The sequence below is a fragment of the Leptonychotes weddellii genome, chromosome 6 (assembly GCF_054177405.1).
Source record: "Leptonychotes weddellii isolate Sample4059 chromosome 6, ASM5417740v2, whole genome shotgun sequence".
Lineage (NCBI taxonomy): Eukaryota > Metazoa > Chordata > Mammalia > Carnivora > Phocidae > Leptonychotes > Leptonychotes weddellii.
In genome coordinates, this window is record NC_138374.1 from 60,785,221 (window position 1) to 60,807,895 (window position 22,675).

General features: G+C 41.9%; 1 long non-coding RNA gene and 1 other non-coding gene across 2 annotated transcripts in view; both read left to right on the plus strand.

Annotated features, from left to right (window-relative positions):
- LOC115944427 (uncharacterized) overlaps positions 1-22,675 on the plus strand; it is a 36,254-nt gene that overhangs the window by 6,620 nt on the left and 6,959 nt on the right. The window lies entirely within an intron of this gene.
- LOC115944428 (U6 spliceosomal RNA) lies at positions 4,153-4,258 on the plus strand. Its single transcript, XR_004078983.1, has one exon. It is a non-coding gene; the product is annotated as a U6 spliceosomal RNA (small nuclear RNA).

Genomic DNA, 22,675 nt, shown 5'->3' on the forward strand with positions numbered 1-22,675 from the left:
TGTCAAATAAATAAATAAAATCTTAAAAAAAAAAAAAAGAAAGAAAGAAAATAGAGCTACCCTATGACCCAGCAATTGCACTACTGGGTATTTGCCCCAAAGATACATGTAGTGATCCAAAGGGGCACCTGCACCCCAACGTTTATAGCAGCAATGTCCATGATAGCCAAACTATGGAAAGAGCCCAGATGTCCATCAACAGATGAATGGATAAAGAAGATGTGGTATATATATACAATGGAATATTATGCAGCCATCAAAAAATGAAATCTTGCCATTTGCAACGACGTGGATGGAACTAGAGGGTATTATGCTAAGCAGAATAAGTCAATCAGAGAAGGACAATTATCATATGATCTCACTGATATGTGGAATTTGAGAAACAAGGCAGAGGATCATAGGGGAAGAGAGGAAAAAATGAAACAAGATGAAACCAGGAAGAGAGACAAACCATAAGCGACTCTTAATCATAGGAAACAAACTGAGGGTTGCTGGAGTGGAGGGGGGTGGAAGGGAGGGGGTAACTGGGTGATGGACATTGGGGAGGGCATGTGATGTAATGAGCACTGGGTATTATATAAAACTGATGAATCATAGGGGCACCTGGGTGGATCAGTTGTTGGGCGTCTGCCTCCGGCTCAGGTCATGATCCCAGGGTCCTAGGATCAAGCCCTGCATCAGGCTCCCTGCTCGGCGGGAAGCCTGCTTCTCCCTCTCCCACTCCCCCTGCTTATGTTCCCACTCTCGCTGTCTCTCTCTCTGTCAAATAAATAAATAAAATCTTTTAAAAAAAAACCAAACTGATGAATCATAGACCTGTACCCCTGAAACAAATAATACAGTTTATGTTAATTAATTGAATTTAAATGTTTTTAAAAAGTGAAAAAAAAGTTGTGGTTCAATTATGTACTAACAAGGGGGGGAATGAAACTTGATTCCTACTCAAATAATATGCAAAAATATCATTCTTGGTGAATTACAGACTTAAATGTAAAAAAGTAAAACAATAAAGATTTTTAGAATAAAACATAGGAGAACAGCGTCATGACTTTGGGCAGGAAATAATTTCTTAATGGATACAAATGGCACTAACCACTAAGGAAAACATTTACAAATCGGAGTAAATCAAAATTAGGAATATCTGAACATCCAAAGATAGCATTAAGAGAAGTAAAAGACAAGACAAGTGAGAATATGTTTGAATTACATATTTGACAAAGGAAGACCCAAACGAAAAAGATAAGTAGAAAAATAGGCAAGATATTCACTTCACAATAGAGATACTCAAATGGCCAAGAAACATATGAAAAGGTACTTAATCTCAATTGTTATCAAAGACATGCAAGTCAAAACCACTATAATTCCACTATCTAAAAAGACAAAGCCAGTGTTGGCAAGAATGTAGAAAAATTAAAACTCTCATACACTATAAATGGTACAAACAGTTTGGACAAATGATTTGGAAGAATCTACAGAAGTAGAACCTGGAGATTCCCTCAGACCCCAGGAATACAGCCTTAGATATGTGCAACAGAAATGCATGTGCCTGTGCGCCAAGAGATATGCAGGAGTATCTGGGGCAGCAGTATTTGAAATAGCTTAAAGCTGGAAACACCCGAAATGCCCATCAGCAGATAATTCCGTTATCAATGAACAGGTACGTTAATTTGGGTGTATTCCAACAGCAATGCAAGGGAACTAATTTATAGCTGCAAAAATGAATTAATCTTATCAATATAATGCGGAGCTAAAAAAGAGTCGAAAAAGAACATGCTGTGCATACACAGCTCAAAAACAGACAAAACTAACCTATGGTTTGAGAAGCCAGATTTGTGCTCTCCTATGGGAAAAGTGATCCAGAGAGGGGCTTCTGGAGTACTAATAATGTTCTATTTCTTGATCTGAGTGGTGGGTACAGGGTGTGGTTTGAGCCAACGTGTCATGCTCTACGCTTAGAATGTTTGCATTTGGGGCCTGCATATTTCCCTAATGACTGTTGTTGTTTTTTTTAATCAAGTAAAAGAGAAATTGAAAGCTGAGAATGCCCTTGGCCATTTGGGGATCTTTGGGCCACTAAACAAAAAAAGAATAAACCATGTTGATTGATGATGATTACCAGGTGGAAATTAGGCTACTGCAATCCACTGAGAGTAGAGTACTATTCCTGAAAGCCAGTCCATTCACCGGGTGTTTCTTAGTACTCCCTAGCCCATAGTACTGGTCAGTGGGAAACTGTAGCTACCCAGTAAAGATCAGACTACCAAAAAAGGCTTGGAAAAGAATGTGAATGATTTGGATTATACCACCAGGTAAAAACTCTGACCTCCTAAGGTGACGGCAAAGGTGATTTATGAGAATAGTGTACTAGGTGGTTTAAATTCGTTTATTTTCTTCCCACTGCTGCATTGTAAACCTGGGGAATGTGCATCATTTTCCTTCAGGGAATACATCTTGTTCTCACGTTCTTATTGGTAGGTTTTGACTTAGCTAGAGAGGTCACTGACCCAGGCTCAATACTGACTTAAAATTTAAGTGATAAATTTAAGTTTATGAAGTTAAGTTTATAAAATCCAAGTTATATAAAGTTAGGTTGAAAAGTTAAATTTGTGCTAATAAAAGTTTTTCTTTAATATGAAAGGTCATTATATTGAAATGAAGGCCCTAGATTTCATGCTGTTTAGTGTAAGTATGGGAGTGCAGTCATTTCCAACCATTTAAGGATTTCTTTTAATGTATGTGTGTCCATACCTGAGTGTTTACTTATAGATGACTGCCCCCACATGATGGTAGTGCTGCCTACATTCATTGAAAAGAGTTTAAAAGGACAGAATTAAGTGTTGTTATTAAATAAATTTATATTTAATCACAAAAGGTATATTCTTTTGAAAAATGGAAACAGATGCATGTCAAGTCACAGGGAGATGCCCCTTAGATTCCTAGTGTCCACAGGCAGTAATCTCTATGGTAAGGTTGGAAGTAGGAAGTTTCAAGTGCCTTTCTGTCTATCCTTCTCTCTTGGTTGTCGTATTTTTAAATTCACATTTTCACAACGAAAAATAATAGTAAAATGTATCAACTCTTTGTTTCCTAAGAAAAAGATGATACAACATCTATGCTGGGGATGAGGAAGAGGATCTCAACCAGGCAAGTCATAGAATGTTCCAGAAAAACGTGAAACTGGCCTGTAAGTGGCAATTCTTACTGCCTTGGGAGCCAGTTGCTATATCAACTTTTTTTCTAAAATTGGACCCATCCTCAAGGAAAGCCTCCAGGAGGTGAGAGCTCATGTTCTCTTTCATAATTTTTCTGAAGCAGTGACTTTCTTGAGAGACATACTGAAGGAGTTAAATTCACTAAAAGGAATCTCTCCTTCCTTGTGATCTGCCCTGCCCCTCCCCTTTCCAATCGGGTGGGCTGAGGCTGCAAGCAGCTGTGCAGAACTCCTGTACTTGACCAGCAGTTTCTATTCCCACTGGGAAGTTCTCCTCAACTTTGTCAGAAGGACTGAGTCACACTTTGCTGAATTCCTCCAGTGATCTTTTGTTTCTCTTATTTATTAGCACTCTGGACAACTGCCCAGCCAGTGGAGAGACCACCTCTTAGCTCAGTTCTGCTTAAGATTACTGGTGGTGGTAATGGTTGATGGCTGGGCCAATTTTTGACAAGGATGTTTATTTAGGTTTTAACTTAAACATCACTTTCTTCACAGAGGCCTTCCCTGACCACCCTAACTAAATCAGCTCCGCTCACTGCCCATGTTACTCTATTTTATCTTTGTCACTGCTCTTATCAGTACCTGCCATTAACTTATCTACTCATTGGCCCAGCAAGATCCTCAAGAGCAGAGACTTTGTTTACCCCCATTGTCAAGAGTAGTGCCAGGACCCAGAAGGGGTTCCTGTTTGACCAGTTGACCAGTATGACCAGTATGACCAGTTTGACCAGTATGCTAGCAGAGGGTTTCCAAAAGAAAGTAGTTACATGAATTTCGTGTCTATATCCTGGTGGTGTGGCTTAATACACATCTCAGTATGATTTTCAGCTTTAAGGATACAAAAGATTGAATCCTATCCTTTAGGCACCACCATGACTTTGGGAAAATTCTGGATGGAAATGCATTTCACAATTAAGTGGCTAAAATGTCTTTAACTTGTGCTTGCTTCTGCAGCACATATACTAAAATTGGAAGGATACAGAGAAGATTAGCATGGCCCCGTGCAAGGATGATATGCAAATTCGTGAAACGTTCCATATTTTTAATAAAACAAGATGAAATCAGAGAGGGAGACAAACCATAAGAGACTCTTAACTATAGGAAACAAACTGAGGGTTGCTAGAGGGGAGGGGAGTGAGGGGATGGGGTAACTGGGTGATGGGCTTTAAGGAGGGCACTTGATGGAATGAGCACTGGGTGTTATATAAGACTAATGAATCACTGACCTCTACCTCTGAAACTAATAATACATTATATGTAAATTAATTAAATTTAAATTTAAAAAATGTTTTAAAAGTAAAATAAAATGTCTTTAACTTTTGGCAAATTACACCCTTCCCTACTGAGCATCATGCCATTATTATCAGCTTCAGAAAAAGCATCCGCAAGGCAGACATGACAAAGTATAAGTCTAAGAACTGGAAGATTAAATCTGAGTTAAAATTTTACTCCAGCAAGGTAAGGCCCTTTAGTTCTACTCTATTTTTTTTTTTTATTTGAGAGAGAGAGAGAATGAGAGAGAGCACATGAGAGGGAGGAGGGTCAGAGGGAGAAACAGACTCACTGCCGAGCAGGGAGCCTGATGCGGGACTTGATCCAGGGACTCCAGGATCATGACCTGAGCTGAAGGCAGTCGCTTAACCAACTGAGCCACCCAGGCGCCCTATTTTTTTTTTTTTTTAAGATTTTATTTATTGACAGGGAGAGATACAGTGAGACAGGGAACACAAGCAGGGGGAGTGGGAGAGGGGGAAGCAGGCTTCCCGTTAAGCAGGGAGCCCGATGTGGGGCTCGATCCCAGCACCCCGGGATCATGACCCGAGCCGAAGGCAGACACTTAACGACTGAGCCACCCAGGCACCCCTTTAGTTCTACTCTAATAATAACTTCTCACGAGTTCAGAAGTTATGAATCAGAGACACGGCCTAATGAAAAGTGATGCACATCCTGGTCTCTCAATTAACTGACTGGATGGCTGTGCTGGCTCTCAGGAAAAAAAGAAAAAATTAGGAGGTAACACCCTTCATTTTTCAAGTTAAACATTTTGTCTTAAAAAAAAAAAAGCACAGAAGATTTTAATGTAAAAAACACAGATCACTAAAACTTTCTGGACTGGACAGCTGAGACGCCGTCCCTGGCCTTACTCTAAGTCACCCAGGGCTGCACCTCAAAGGCCGGGACAGGTGGAGGGAGGAAGCTGCTTGTCCCACTGCAGCTGGGAACCCCCGCTGAGAGCCACACCTGCAGTTCTTCAAGCAGCCAGGACCCTGCTCAGTGGCAACAGCAAGGGGGGCCCGGGGGGGTGGCTGGGGTTGCTGTGGTTCTGCTATCAGAGACTCAAGTCCATTGTATTACCTGACTCCTATTTTTCTCCAAGGGCTGGGGAAAACTAGAGAAAATACCTGTTGCCTCCCTAATCCCCTGCTGTCTGTTTCCACACTGACATGTCACTGCCCTGCTGAATGCCCTCCAGGAATGCCCACTTCCTACACGGAAGTCTCACACACCATCAAGATGTAGGCTCCTGATCGGTCTGCCCTGGACCCCATCACTCCCTGACACACCCGATACCCAGATTGGCCTGGGTTTCCAAGTTCCCTGACTTTGTCCTGTTTGGAATAGGACAGAAAGGCAGAAGAGAAGAAAAGAGACCCTGTGTTGGTGGCTTCCAGGCTTAGGATTAGGTTGAGACAGAGAGCAGGGAGGTCAAGGTTAGTCAGATCAGAAATGAGCAACCCAGAAGCTGAGCAAGGGCAGAGGCTGTGGCTGCCGAGAAAGGGATTCATTTCATCGATTCTAAGACAAACCTGATTTTACAATCAAACTCTATTCTCTCTCTGAAGTCAGGATGCATCTGTCTCACAATAAATGATGTCCTAGCATTCTGTGATCATTTAGCTGGTACTATTTTTAAGTGATACGACGAACTCATGGTACGTCAGCTTTCCCAGCACCCTGGAGGGCAGATGTAGAAAAAGTTACAGAGGATGGATTTCCAGCAAGTTCCTCAGCTTGGCACCACAGCACCTTCTCCACAACCAGTGAGCCATGGCTGTGGTCTCCTTACCAAGGTGTGGAGTGGGAGCAATCCTCTCAGGAGCTTTCCGGGTGTAACTGGAAACAGCCCCCATATGCAGAAGGCAGGCTGAGACTGAAGAAAGAAGCAGGCTACTCCATGCTGGTGGGAGGCAATTTTAATAATAACAAAGGCAACTCATGTAGGAGGCTTGTCTTGGATGCAGCAAGACCAATGGATCCCCACACCCGTCCTCCAAATCTTAAAAGTTTATAAAGAGTTTCTAACTGGGCTTAGTCTCATGTACTGTGCAAGCATTTTCAGCATCATATCATCATCTCAAGGCTGTCCTTGGTGCAGCCTCTTGGAACAGACATGCCAAGTGGAACCCACATTCCAAGAACAGAGCGGGGAGTGAGGAGGCCCGGAGTGCTTGGGTCCAGCTCACATCTTTTTTATCACATTCCTCAACAGGTGGGGAGGCCTTCCTTGGGTACCCTCTCTCAGCATGAGCAGTGGAAGCTGCCCCTTATATCTGCTATTTCTGTATTCTTCAGAGTTCTCTTTCCTTCTTATTAGTCAATCCTTGTTACTCTGACCACCATAATTGGTTTTGTTGTTGTTGTTTGTTTCCCCGGTAGAATTTAGTGATTCATCAGTTGCCTATAACACCCAGTGCTCATTACATCCCGTGCCATCCTTGATGTCCATCTCCCAGTTACTCCATCCCCCCACCCACCTCCCTTCCAGGAACTGTCAGTTTGTTTCCTAGAGTTGTAAGTCTCTTATGGTTTGTCTCCCTCTCTGATTTTGTCTTATTTTATTTTTCCTTCCCTTCTCCTATGTTTATGTTTGTTTCTTAAATTCTACGTATGAGTGAAATCCTATGGTATTTGTCGTTCTCTGACTGACTTATTTTGCTTATTAGCATAACACCCTCTAGTTCCATCCACGTCATTGCAAACAGCAAGATTTCCTTCCTTTTGATGGCCGAGTAATAGTCCATTGTATATACAGTCCCACAGTAATTATTATTTTTTTTAACGATTTTATCTTTATTTGAGACAGAGAGAGAGAGACACAGAGCACAAGCAGAGAGAGAAGCAGGCTCCCCGCTGAGCAGGGAGCCCGATGCGGGACTCGATCCCAGGACCCCGGGATCATGACCAGAGTCGAAGGCAGACGCTCAACCGACTGAGCCACCCGGGCGTCCCAGTCCCACTGTAATTATTAATACAACAGTCCCCCCTTACCCACAGAGGATACAATCCAGGACCCCTAGTGGATGCCTGAAACCATGGACAGTAACAGACCCTATATAGACTATGTGTTTTCCTAGACATACATACTTGTGATAAAGCTTAACTATAAATTAGGCACAGTAAGAGATGAACAATAATAACTAATAATAAAATAGAACAATTATAACACTAGGCTGTAATAAAAGTTATGTGAATGTGATCTCTTTCTCAAAATAGCTTGTTGTACTGTACTCACTCTTCTTCATCTTGTGATGATGTGAGATGATAAAATGCCCACATGATGAGATTAAGTGAGGCAAATGATGTAGGCATTGTGACCTAGTGTTAGACTACTATTGCCCTTCTGACAATATGTCTGAAGGATCATCTGCTTCCAGACCTCAGTTAACCTCAGTAACTGAAACTGTGGAAAGCGAAACTTTACATGGGGTGGGAGGGGGGGTGGTTACTGTACGAAACCCTCTCTGGTCAAATTAGTATGTGGCTCCTCTCCTGATTGGATTTGAACGGGTACAACACAAATGGCCTCTGTTTTGTGAAAAAGAAAAAGAGAAGGAAGAGATGGAAAAAGATAAGGAAAAGATGGATAAAGAGAGAGAAAAGGAAAAGAAGGTAGAAAAACAGGTAAGAGACAATAAACAGCAAGAAGAAAATAAAGGAAGGAAGCAGAGATAAATGAAACAGGGGTGGGTGGGTGAGGAAAAGACAGCCTCCCACTTCCTGTTTGCTCAGGCTCTGAATCCAGCAGTCCCCACTCCCCGCTGTCCTACCTCCTTATCCCCTCATACAAAGTAGCCAAGTAATTCAGAAGCCTGACTAGGGAGTTACTGAGGGAGCTGGTGAATCCCTCGGACCCTGGCAGCTCTCTTACATTTTACCCAGCCAGTTGGGGGAACCCCGCCTGCCTCACCTGGTCCTGGCCACACAGAGCAGCACTATTCCCGAGCCTTTCTGTAGAAATCTGACCAGCATCTCTTTTTTGGAAAGTGCTAGCTCAGAGTAAAGCACAGAGCCCCCCCAGAGAGGACCACAAGTTCTGACACTTGGGTGGAAATCATCATTTCTGTGTATGATGATAAATTATAAGAAGAAAAGGAAAAAAAGCTTTATAATGAGAGAACAGCTACACAGACATGAGGCAGGAACCAGAAAGGGTATGGCTGTTGTAATAATTTGCGACTTAGGTAGCCCAAGACTACATCCCAGAAAATTTGCTCCTGGGAATTAAAAGCAAGCTAAGATCCAGATTCAGCACAAACACGTTTGCTTCTACCCATAACATGTGTGGCTGTTGAAAAGCATCCCTTATTCAACGGATAGACTGAAGATGTGTGTTACATTCTCACTTGCGTGCGTTGAGGGCGCTGGAGTGGGGAGGAACACAGTGAGAATCATTACCTCCGATGTCTAACTTTAGCACGGTTTATAACCACCTCAAGGGCTGGTTAAACTCAGAGTGTTGGGCTCTTCCCACAGAGTTTCAGATTTAGGAGGTCTGGGGTGTGGCCTCAGAACGGCAGGTCTAGGAAGGGCCCAGATGACACTAACCCCCACTTTGAGAAGCCCTGGCCTATCCTCATACGATGAGCTCATCAGCGGAAAGCAGGGGCCTGCCAGCCTCAGAGGCCAGAACCAGAGTGAGCGCAGATCCCAGTGCTGCCACTCACTGGTGGAATCACTTTAGGAAAAGTGGTAACCCTGTATCTTAGTTTCTTCATCCGTAAATTGGGGGTGATGATAATGGTACCTCAATCCTGAGATTAGCATAAGGATGAAAGGAGCTCAAACATGCAAAGTGCTTAGATCATGCTTGGCACATAGCAAGCACTTTATAATTGTTTTCTTAAATAAAAATACAGGTCCTGGAGTCAGACAAATGGCTTAGATTTGGCTAGATTTAACCATTCTGAACTTCAGCTTTCTTATTTGTAAAAAGGATAAAAACAACACCTGTCTTACAGGGTTTTCATGAAGATTAAGGAAGCTAATACGTTGGTTATTAAATCTTGGCAAATGAACATATATCCACCCTTCAGGCCCTCCAAAGGGCGGTTCGGCCAGCGAGGGGGTTGGCTCTGTGGGGTAATGCTGCCCCCTGCTGGATAGCTATGCATCTTTAGAAATTAACTGGCCCTCTCTTCATGGAGCAAAAAAGCTAATAATCTTCAACAAGTTTATATTCTCTGAACACGTTTCTTTGGCCGCTGTGATCAAACATGATTGAATTAAATCACTCGCAGTAAATGATTTTCCTCACTCGGCAAAAGAATGAGCCACTTGGCAACTTACTTTGGCTGCAGCCTCATTTCCAACTTTTATTTTTATAGAGAAAATTGGCTGTGTTGAGATATTCCTGTTTAAATTTTCCAGTTTTCATGATTGTTGCTTCCCTGGGAGTTGAGAATATTGGGATGACTGCCTAGTCGTGTGCTGGATGCTTTCCAGCTCACGTAGCAGGCTCACGCGGCTCAGCAGCAGGCTGCACTTGAAACACTGAAGTGTTAAAACCAGGTCCCTGTGATTTGTAACGTGCCAAAGCAGCTGGACAACACGTCAACGAGCAAGTGTCCCTCTGTGTTCTGATGAAGCGTTATTCATAAATGACGGGATTTGAATTTCTCTTAAGTTTCACATTACAAAATGTTATTCTTCTTTGATTTTGCCCAGTCACTTATAAAAGTAAAAACCAGCGGCGCCTGGGTGGCTCATCAGGGTAAGCATCGGAATCTTGATTTTTGCTCAGGTCATGATCTCAGGGTGGTGAGATCAAGCCCCAGGTTGGGCTCCGTGCTGGGCAAGGAGACTGCTTAGGATTCTCTCTCTCCCTCTTTCTTTGCCCCTCCTTACCCCCCCCATAAATAAATAAAATAGGGGCGCCTGGGTGGCTCAGTCGGTTAAGTGTCTGCCTTCGGCTCAGGTCATGATCTCCAGGTTCTGGGATCAAGCCCTGCGTCCGGCTCCCTGCTCAGCGGAGAGCCTGCTTCTCTTTCTCTCTCTCTCCCTCTGCCCCTCCTCCCTGCTAGTTCTCTCTCTCTCTCAAATAAATTTTTAAAATTTTTAATTATTAATTAATTAATTAAAAGTAAAAAACGTATACCAAAAAAAAAGTGCTGGCCAGTTTGGGTCTGCAATCTACTTTGTCATCCACCAGGGTCCATCCACATCCCGATGGTACCAGACTGGTGAGTTAAGCAGACATGATGGTAATGTTATCCCTGCATTTTTTAGACCCCTGAGGATGACACTAATCTCTGCCACTCCCCTCAATACAGCATTTTCTCTCTTTGCCAGGGGTACATTTTTGAGCTTCCACCTGGCTTTCCTTTCTATGGTGAATTTCTCCCCACAGGCCAAGGATCCAATACAGATTGAGGATTTTTGCATCAGGGTTTATAAGGGATATTGGTTTGTAGTTTCTTTTCTTGTAATGTCTTTGTCTGCCTTTGGTATCTGGATGCTAAACTCATAGAATGAGTTAAGAAGTGTTTCCTTCTCTTCAATTTTTTGAGAGAGTTTGAAAAGGATTGGTGTCAGTTCCTCTCTAAGTATTTGGTAGAATTCACCTGTGAAGCCATCAGATTCAGAGCTTTTCTTTGTCAGGAGGTTATTGATTCCTTATTCAATTTCCGTACTAGTTATAGGTCAGTTCAGATTTTCTTTGTGATTCAGGTTCAGTAGGGTATCTATTTCTAGGATTTTGTCTAATTTACCTAGATTATCCAATTTGTTGGCATATGAGATTGTTCATAGCACTCTCTTATAATCCTTTTTATTTCTGTATGATCAATAGGAATGTCCCCTCCTTCATTTCTGATTTAAATAATTTGAGTCCTTTTTTTCTCAATCAATCCAGCTAAAGGTTTGTCAATTTTGTTAATCTTTTTGAAGAATTAACTTTAGATGTCATTGATTTTCTCTATTGTTTACCTATTCTCTATTTTATTTATCTTGAGTCTAATTTTCAGTATTTCCTTCTTTGTGCTAGCTTTGGGTTTAATGTGTTCTTTTTCTAGATCCTTAAGACGTAAAGTTAGGCTATTGATTTGAGATCTTATTTAATGTCAGCATTTAAGGCTATAAATTTCCCTCTTCACACTGTTTTCAATGCATCTCATCAGTATGGTATGTTGTGTTTTCATTTTCATTCGTCTCTAAATATTTTCTGATTTTTCTTGTGATTATTTTCTTTGGTCAACTGGTGTTCAAGAGTGTGTTGTTTAATTCACCCAACTTTGTGAATTTTCATTTTCTTTGTTATTGACTTTTAACTTCATCCTGTTGTGGGCAGATATGTATGATATTTTGTCTTTGTTTTAAATCTGTTGAGACAATTTGTGACTTAACATATGGTCTATCCTGGAGAATGTTCTATGTCCAGTTAAGAAGAATGTTTACTCTGTTGTTGTTGGGTAGAGTGTTCTGTATATATTTGTTAGATCTAGTTGGTTTATTGTGTTGTTCAAGCCTTCTGTTCTATTTATTTATCTTCTGTCTGGTTGTTCTTCTATCCATTATTGAGAGTGGGGTATTGAAGCTCCAACCATTATTGTAGAATTGTTTGTCCTTCCAGTTATATCAATTTTTGCTTCATATAGTTTGATGGTTTGTTATTAGGTCTGTAAATGTTTATAATTGTTATATCTTTTTGTTGTGCTAAAAATTTTATTAATTTTTCTTTGTCTAATGTAACTTTTTAAAATTTAATATCTATTTTGGGGTGCCTGGGTGGCTCAGTTGTTAAGCGTTGCCTTCGGCTCAGGTCATGATCCCAGGGTCCTGGGATCGAGTCCCACATCGGGCTCCCTGCTCAGCGGGAAGCCTGCTTCTCCCTCTCCCACTCCCCCGCTTGTGCTCCTGCTCTCGCTATCTCTCTCTCTCTGTCAAATAAATAAAATCTTTTAAAAAAAATTTAATATCTATTTTATCTAATGTAACTTTTTGTCTAATGTAACTTTGTCTAATGTAACTTTTTGTCTAATGTAACTTCTATAAAGTTAATATCTATTTTGTCTGATGTTAATATAGCCACTTCAGCTCTCTCTTAACTATTTACATAGGATATCTTTTTCCATTCTCTCACTTTCAACCTTTTTGTGTCTTTGGATCTAGAGTCTCTTGTAGATAGCATATACTTGATCTGGTTTTTATCCATTCTGCCAATCTCTGTCATTTGATTAGGGAGGTTAATCCATTTACATTTGAAGTAATGACTGATAAAGAGAGATTTCTGTCATTTCGCTACGCTTTTCCTATATGCCTTACATCATTTTTGTCCCTTATTTCCTGCATTACCATCTTCTTTTGTGTTTAGTTGATTTTTTGCGGTGAAACATTTTAATTCTCTTCTCATTTCCTTTTTTATATGGTCTGTAGCTATCTCCTTTGTGGTTATAATAGGGGTTATATTTAACTTCTGTCTTAGTCTGTTCAGGCTATTATTGCCAGGTGAACTGGGAAGACCCCGGGCCCTGGGGCCTCAACCCAGCCAGACCCAAAGGTTCTTGGTCTTGTCACGAGAATAAATTCAAAGACAAACATGCAGCACAACAGACTAGAGACACGAACAGGAAAGTTTGTTAAAGCAAAAGGTATGCTCGAGTTATGAGAGTAGGCGAGAGAGAGAGAGCGAGCAAGCTGTACACCCTGGGGGTTGGGTTTCTATCCATCTTTTATTGACAGTTGTTGACTAAGGAGTGGAATAGTCATTACTTGGGGCCGGAAAGCAGGGTTTCATGCTTTTTCTTACTAATTTGGTCAGGAGTTTCCTGTCATGGCATCAGTCATCTTGGGCCTGTCTGATTTGATCCAGCTTCCTGGGGAGTGCTGCCAGGACAGGCCTCTGACCTTCCCCATAGTTGGTCATGACTTCCTTGTTGCTGATCTCCAGGTATCCTGTTAGAACCTAATTGCCTAATCTAACACTATAACAAAATACCATAGAGTGGCTAGTTTATAAACAATAAAAATGTGTTTCTCACAGCTGTGGAGGCCTCTTAGTCCAAAACCAAGCCACCAGCAAATTTGGTGTCTGGGGAGGATGCACTTCCCGGGTCATAGATGGCTCTTTTCACTGTGTCCTCATATGGCAGAAGAGGGGAGGGAGCTCTCTGGGATCTCTTTTATAAGGGCACTAATTCCATTTATGAGGGTTCCACCCTTATGACCTAAGCACCTCCTGAAGGCCCCACTTCCAAATACCATCACATTGAGGGTGAATTTTGGATGCATTCAGAATTTTGTTGCATTCAGTCTATAGCAACATCTTAAAGTTATAACATTCTACATTTATACAGCTTAACTTCAATAACATACAAAAACCCTTTTCCTATACAAGTCCATCCCCATCCCCTTTCAGTTATTAATGTCACAAAATTGCATCTTTATGTATTATGTGTCCAAAAACATAGACTAGTAATTGTTTTTTATGCATTAGTTTCTTAAACCATATAGAAAAAGTGTGGAATTACCAAATCAAAGTAAAAATAATACTAGCTTTTATTTTATTTATTTTTAAAGATTTTATTTTTTATTTATTTGACAGAGACACAGCAAGAGAGGGAACACAAGGAGGGAGAGTGGGAGAGGGAGAAGCAGGCTCCCCGCTGAGCAGGGAGCCCAATGCGGGGCTCGATCCCAGGACCCTGGGATCATGACCTGAGCCGAAGGCAGATGCTTAATGACTCAGCCACCCAGGTGCCCCAATACTAGCTTTTATAACTGCTTACATATTTAACTTTATCAGAAATCTTTACTTTTCCATATAGTTTCAAGTTACCACTGTCTAGTTACTAATTACTAGTGTCTAGTGTCCTTTCATTTCAGTCTGGAGGATTTCCTTTATCATTTCTTGTAGGGCAAGTTTTTGTTTATCTGGGAATGTCTTCATTTCTCCCTCATTTTTGAAGGACAGTTTGCAGGATATAGGATTCTTGGTTGACACTTAGTTTTCCTTCTGGTCTCTAAGGTTTCTGATGAGAAATCTGCTGGTAATCTTATTGGAAAAAATAAAATTATCTTCCTCGGGGCGCCTGGGTGGTTCAGCCTTTAAGCATCTGCCTTTGGCTCAGGTCATGATTCCAGGGCCCTGGGATAGAGCCCCGCATCAGGCTCTATGCTCAGTGGGGAGTCCGCTTCTCCCTCTCCCTCTGCCCCTCCCCCGCTTGTGCTCTCTCTCTGTCAAATAAGTAAATAAAATCTTTTTTTAAAAATAAAATAAATAAAATTATCTTCCTTTTAGCTTTATAGGTGTATTAATAATGGATCTTATTGTGTCTTATGCAACAGAACATTTCTTATAGTATCATGATGTTGGTTGAGTTGTAGCATCATTTTGAGACCAATCATTCAGAATTTAAAGAAAAATGAATTAAGTATTTTAAGATTAGTTGCTAGGAGCTCTTTAAAAGCCAAACCATATTACAGATTTTCAAACTGGAAATGAAAAGACGACTGAAACATCTTGCAGATTTTAATTTCTAATAAGGGAAATAACAATTGCTATAACCCACATAGACAGAAAGCTCTCTGGGATCCTTATTCTTGAGACCAAAAAGTAAGAAAAGCACTAGGTACTATCTCCAGCTGTGATTGGTCCATTTCTTGCTGATGACCTCATAAAGAACCTGTAAAGGAAAAACAAAACACATTTTTGTGTGTCTCCTCTACTCTCAATACTCTACTACAGCACCACTTCACTTCTGACATCAGATGTGGGAAAGTCTCCACACACCAAGCAATTCTGTGACACCAGCTGGGGGGTCCTATAATTTATCTCAATTCTGACACTATCTACCTGGAGATAGCATCAGATCCAACATGTTAAGGACCTAGTCCTACAAACTGTGCCCTCCCCTTCAGATGCCCATGGCAAGTCCAAGGTTGTTGTGCCCTGTGCTTCTGACTAACCAGCTATAGACTGGAGGTTACCACGAACCCCTCCGTAGATTCACAGAACTCTGGAACACAGTTTACTCACTAGATGGCCAGTTTATTATAAAAAGATATTGTTGTCAGGTGAACTGGGGAGACTCTGGGCCCTGGGGACTTAACCCAGCCAGATCCCAAGGATTTGCTGAAGGTTCTTGGTCTTGTCATGAGAATTCAAGGACAGACACACAGCACAGTGGATAAGTGACACAAATGGGAAAGTTTATTAAAGCAGAAAGTACACTCAAGTGAAGAAAGCAGGCAAGCTCAAGAGAGCTGTGTCCCAGGGGGTTGGGTTTCTATCTTTTATCAGCAGTTGTTAACTAGGGGCAGAATATTCATTACTTGGGGCAAGGAAGCAAGGTTTCGTGCTTTTCCTTCCTAATTTGGTCAGGAGTTTCCTGTCATGGCATCAGTCATCTTGGGCCTGTCTGATTTGATCCAGCTTCCTGGGGAGTGCTGCCAGGACAGGCCTCTGACCTTCCCCATAGTTGGTCATGACTTCCTTGTTGCTGATCTCCAGGTATCCTATTAGAACCTAATTAACTGTCTATTCTAACAATATAACTCAGGTTTAGCCAGATGGAGAAGATGCATGGGTCAAGGTATGGAGAAAGAGGCCCAGAGTTTCCATGCCCTCTCTGAGTGCCACTCTCCCCAAATCTCCATAAGTTCACCAACCCTGAAACTCTCCAAACCCTGTCCTTTTGGGTTTCTATGAAGGCTTCATTACATAGGCATGATTGATTAGATCATTGTCCACTGGGGATTGAGCTCAATTTCTAGTCCCTCTCCCCTTCCCTTATCTCCAACTCTTGGTTTTGGCTCAGCTCATGAACTCAGGTTCGTGAGATCAAGCCCCACATCGGGCTCTGCGCTCAATGGGCAGTCTGCTGGAGATTCTCTCTCCCTCTGCCCCTCCCCCTGCCCATGCCCCCACTCTCTAAAATAAATAAATAATTTTTTAAAAAATAAATAAATAAACTAAAATGGAGTCAGGAGACCAGCAGAGGAAGCTCTCAAGCCCTACCATTCCTGGTCAGTTGCAGACCAGCAAGACAAATGTACCTTGCAAGTGGTTGTTTTATTTCCTGAGTCAGAGAAAGAAAAGTTTCCTCCCCCCTCCCCCACATCTTGCCAACCAGGAACCTAACCAATGAGAGATTACAACCCAGCCAATGAAAGGCCATTATACTTCAAATTCCCAATTTATTCCATTGAACTTTTTATTTATAACAGCCCTCCCAACAGCCCCTTTTTCCCCTATAAAAGAGCATTATCTCCTTTCTTCTGGGAACTTGTCTATGACTTTGCCATAACCTACTTGTTCCATATTGCGATTGTCTGCTATTTCAAATAAACCCATTTTTACTAGTAAAATAATTGACAGTTTAATTTTTAAGGTTAACACTTGATTGTTAGAAAGAATGAATTTAGACCTACAAGTTCCCACTAAGCTGACTGGTTAAAAGCTTTGTTAAAAAAAGAAGAAAATCAAGGGCACCTGGGAGGCTCAGTGGGTTAAGCGTCCTGGGATGGAGCCCACATGGAGCTCTGCAAAGGAAACTCCAAGGAGCTGTACAAAATGGAAGGATTTTATAGGCAGAACAAGGAGGTTCTTAGCAAAAGAAACAATTGTTTGAGGCAAGGTCACCTTCCCTCAGGAGGAAGAGCTGGGGGTCTTATGCAGATTACCTCTCTAGTACTGACCAGGAAATTCCAGCCTAGTTTAACTCCTGGGAAAGGTTGAAACTGAGTTGGGTGTAAGTCTTACGGAGTTTGGCCTGTTGTTTATTTTTTTTTTAAGATTTTATTTATTTATTCATGAGAGAGAGAGAGAGAGAAGCAAAGGGAGAAGCAGGCTGCCCAAGGAGCAGAGAGCCTGCTGTGGGACTCGAGCCCATGACCCCGGGATCATGACGCTTAACCATCTGAGCCACCCAGGCGCCCCTGTTGTTTATTTTTAACAATTGTAAGAAAGTGCAGTTTCATCTATTCTTATTTGTTCACTCTTCAAAGTGCCTATAAAGTGTCTTATCATTCGGGGCTGTTTTAAAATATAGTATATTAATAGGAAATTTCAGTTACAGTAAGGCCAACAGATCAGGAGATGACCAACACTGAAAATATAGTTTCTTACAGTACCCGAGAGGAGAGGGCATGCCATGAGGGAGGCCACACAAGAAAACACCAGTATAGAGGCAAAGAGAGAGGAAGTATAGATACGAGTCTTTACTGTGGTCTCTGAACGAATTGTTAAAAACAAGGTAACAGGTCCAAAAACAGAGTCACAAAATGGTCCTAGGCCCCATGTCACCAGAGACTTAATAACAGTTTTGGCTCTCCCAGATATGGAATCTTAACCAGTCATTCAGGAATCACCAGGTCAGCACTATTGAAGTAATCTGCCTGATAGATCTCAGCTAAGGGGAAAGTGACCTTGCTACACCAATCTCCTTTTGCTAGTATAACTTCCTTATTCCTGTTCCCTTCTGCCTATAAAAGTCTTTCATTTTATACAGCTCCTTGGAACTCCTTTCTGCTAGATAGGATTCTAACTGGCTTCATGAATTATGGACTAAAACCAATAAAATCTTTAAAATTTATTCAATTTAATTTTGTGGGGTTTTTTAAGGTTTTGTTTTTTTTTTTTTAGATTTTATTTATTCTTTTGTCAGACAGAGAGAGAAAGAGAGAGCACGAACAGGGGGAGCGGCAGGCAGAGGGAGAAGCAGAAGAATGCTTGCCCCACTGAGCAAGGATTTTCGCCCCCCATGCCAGACTGGATCCCAGGACCCTGGGATCATGACCTGAGCTGAAGGCAGACGCTTAACAGACCAAGCCACCCAAGGCGTCCCAAATTCTGTTTTTGTTTTTTTAACAGAAGGAACATGCAAAGCAGGGTAAGCAGGTTTAAGATCAGCTAACAAATAATTTCAGGGGTCTGGGGCATAGGGTTTTCCCTGAGACCTTCTTTCCTCTCCATAGGACTCATCCCTTCTAACACGCCAGGCTCCATTTATTGTCTGTCTCCCCTCCACGATGCCAGGTCCACAGGAGTAGCAGGGGTTTTGTCTGTCTTAGTCACTGCCCTGCCTACAGCCCAGTGCTGGGCACATAGTAGAGGCTCAACAAATAGTGAATGAACAACACTTACTGTGACTTGAAATGTTCTTGTTTGTGGTTTCCTTTTTGGGTGAATGTCTGTGCCCTCATCAGGGACTTTCACATGCATAGTTGAAACTCTAGGACCTAGCACAGGCCTGACACATAGTGCTGCTGGATGAACTTGGGAGACCTTGGGCTTTGAAGCCTCAATCCAGCCCATCCCAAAAGTGTCACTGAAGGCTCTTGGTCTCTTCACAAGAAAGAATTCCAGGAGAGACATAACACAGCAGATGAGCCGTACAAGCAGGAAAGTTTATTAAAGTGAAAGTACGCTCTGAAGATGTAAGAGCAGGAGCTCAAGAGACAGCGAGCTGCATGCCCCAGGGTTTGGGTTTCTATCTTTTACTGACAGTCCTTACAAAGGGTGAAATCTTCATTACTTGGGGACTAGATTTCTTGGAAGCAGGGTTTTGTGCTTTTTCTTCCTTATTTGGTCAGGGGTTTTCTGTTACGGCACCTGCCATCTTAGGCCTATCTGGTTTGATCCAGCTTCTTGTGTCTTTGTTTGGGAGTACTGCCAGGACAGGCCTCTGACTTCCCAGAACGCTGCCCTGACTTCCTCTTTACTGGCCTCCAGGCATCCTGTTAGAACCTAATTAACTGCCTACTCTAACAATAGTAGCTGCTCAATAAGCATGTCTGATGGAATAAATATGCCAGTTACTATACCTAACACAAGGAACCAACCATGATATACATCACTGGGGCCCTTAAGGGACTGACAATCTATTTTGAGGTTACAGTTACTTTAAAGAAATTATTAGAGAATCAGTCTGGTATATTATTGTCATGAAACAAACAATCTCAAAACTTTGTAGTTTAAGGGGTGCCTGGGTGGCTCAGTTGTTAAGCATCTGCCTTCGGTTCAGGTCACGGTCCCAGGGTCCTGGGATCGAGCCCTGCGTCGGGCCCCGCTTCGGGCCCTGCGTCGGGCTGCCCGCTCCGCAGAAAGCCTGCTTCTCCCTCTCCCACTCCCCCTGCTTGTATTCCTGCTCTCATTATCTCTCTCTGTCAAATAAATAAATAAAATCTTAAAAGAAAAAAAACTTAGTGGCTTAAAATAACTTATTATTATCTCTCATAGTTCTGTGTGTTGCCTTGACTCACTTCGGTAGCTCTTGCTCAGAGTTTCTCCTGCTGCTGCCATTGCTGAAACACCTGTCATCTAAACGTTCAGCTGGACTGTGCATCCTAGATGGCTCCATCACACACTGGCAGGTGCTGCTGAGCAAGAAGAGTTCTGAGAGAGAAATCAGAAGCTTCCAGTTCTCTTAAAAGACAGGCCCAGAACTGGCTCAAGCCTCAAAGCAGTCACAAGCCAGACCAGATTTAGGAGGGTGGAGGGAAAGACCCTACCTCTTGAAGGGGGAGGGGGTGTCTTATGCATATAAGGGGGGAAGGAATTGATGATGGATGTCTTTAGAAATAAACCACAACAAAGATTCCATAAGGGATACAACAGTCAATCTGGTGCTGAGTGCCAGGGCCCAACACAATCTGGCTGTTTTCTGGGAGCTCACAGTTCAGCAGAGAAAACAGATATACAAAAAGGTCAGTCTAGAACCTTGTATGAAGGAGTAACTAGTGTGAAGCTTGTCCTTACCATAAACACAGAAAACTGGACCAAATATGAAAAACAACTCCTTCTGGTCATTGGAAAACAGGCAGTACAGGACAATGGGGCTGATGGGGGAACCATCCAAGACAAGTCTGGAGTTGGAGACCATGTGGCAAAGTACCATATGGATGGCATCAGGATTTGGGTTTTATCTCTTAGGCTGGGGGAATCTGTGTGATTTTGTGGACAGATGTGAGGATGATAAGTAGGTAGCGCAATGAGGGTCTGGCTTTTTGGGGTTCAACCCGAAGGCTGGATAAGAAGAAGGTTTAGAACATTTGCAGTGAAGCTATGCAGGACGTACCCCTGTCTACTCAAGGAGGGTCATAGATTTGTCGTGCATACTTTGAGTGGATTGTGGTAGCTGGATGATCCTTAGCACTAGACACTTCGTAGGTACTCATTTGCTAAATGAAGACTAGGAAACTACAAAGTTGCAGGAACCGAGGAATGGGGGAATGTGGATAGGCTAAATGTGGAAGAGAGGGTCTTCCAAGTTCTAAAGTATAGAATAAGGTATTTGGGGGCTGGAAATGTTGACATTTCAGTCCCTGGCTCCAGGGCTGAGGGTATTGTTCAAAATGTCCGGAGCATTAGGTTTCTTTGAGACATGGGAGAAGATACTGGGAAGATGGGAAATGCCTCTTAGGCACTTGGAATTGCACACCCACCCTTCTGACCTCAGCCCTGGGAGGTGGCAGTTTATTATGTTCAGGACTATCCCCAAATCAAAGCAGTTGCTTTCTCTGATTTTGTAACTTTGTGATGACAATGAGACATTTCCAGAACAAGAGACTACGACCTTTGGCAAACTGTTTTTCTAACTGCTTCATTCTTGATCTGGGACAATGCTCAATGACACACAACTATGCCCACTGTACACTCAATGTTCACACACCCATTAACATTCACTGAGGCCTTACCGTCTGGACTGTTCCAGACACTGAAGTATAATAGGGGTGAAGCAGGCAGTGATCACACTGCATGCAACGGAAACATTGGTGAGGGAGCAGGGAAAAAGTAAGTGTAATATACATAATATCCAGGGGTGATATGAACCAGGAAGGAAAATAAACACAGGAAGTATGTTTTACAAATTCATGAAAGTGAACAGCTTCAAGGAGCACACAGTGAAATGAGTAGCTGTTCCAAATAAAGACAATAGTAACTACAAGGACCTCAAGACTATGGTGGCTGCATGCTGAGAATCTTAGCCTCAATTTTTCCTGCAGTCTCTATGTTGCACTTCTCTGAAGTTCTTGGTATCAGATTTCTAGGTAATTAACCAAAGCTTAGGTCACCAGACTCTTGAAATCAGCATATACAATTTCAGTGATTTTAAAGTGAAAACACAGAGAAAGCCGAATACCACATGATTTCACTCATATGTGGAATTTAAGAAAAACAACAGATGAACATAGGGGAAGGGAAAAAATAGGGAAGGAGGTAAACCATAAGAGATACTGAACTCTAGGAAACAACCTGAGGGTTGCAGGAGAGAAGGTGAGTGAGGGGAGGGGTAACTGGGTGATCAGCATTAAGCAGGGTGTGATGGTAATGAGTAACTGGTATTATATGCAAATGATGAATCACTAAATTATACCCTTAAAACTAATAATACAGTATATGTTAACTGAAAAGAATTTAAATGAAGAATTAAAAAAATAAGCTGGAAACAGTGAGATAGCCTTTCTGAAGGATGTATAAATTTTGTAACAGAGGACAGAACACTATTACAGTGAAAAAAACCAATGATAAATAACATGACAGCTCAATATTCTCAAACCCAAGAAAAGGAACTTAATAAACATTCTACAATACCCAAAAAGTAAGTCAAATAATTTCACATGGATCAAATGAAAAAAAAATCATGATCTTCTGTTAGAATATAAATCCCTACATGAACTTCGTAAACCAAGATTGAGGCCAGATGTGTCCTAAAATAAAAAACGAAAAAATCAAAAAAAAAAAAATTTAATGTTTCCATAATTAATTGATAATTTCAAAACACAGGACATTATTACTACTTAATATGAAGTGAAAGCAGGAGAGTAACAAAGTAAGAAATTCAATACATGATATGATCAAGTACAAATTGTACATTAAGCCAAAAACAAGGACTCAAGATAATCACAAATTTAATTTAGAACAAAAACCCAAGACAAAGACTCTAAACGAATGCAGGAAAAAAAAAGATGGGGAAAAAAAGATGAGACAAAGGGAAAAAGGAATTGAGAAATATGCAAAAATGCATCTACGCCCGACCGCGCCACAATGGGTAAAACGCAGAAAGAGGAGAACAACCGGACTAAAGACACCCTAGCTGCACGTCCTAAGCCCCCAGAGGCTCCTCCACGCCCAAAGTCCCCACAAGCACGACCCCATACCGAGGGCTAGGTGCCTGGCCAACACAGTCTCCTCTGTGTGTGTGTGTGTGTGTGTGTGTGTGTGTGTGTGTGTGTGTGTGTGTG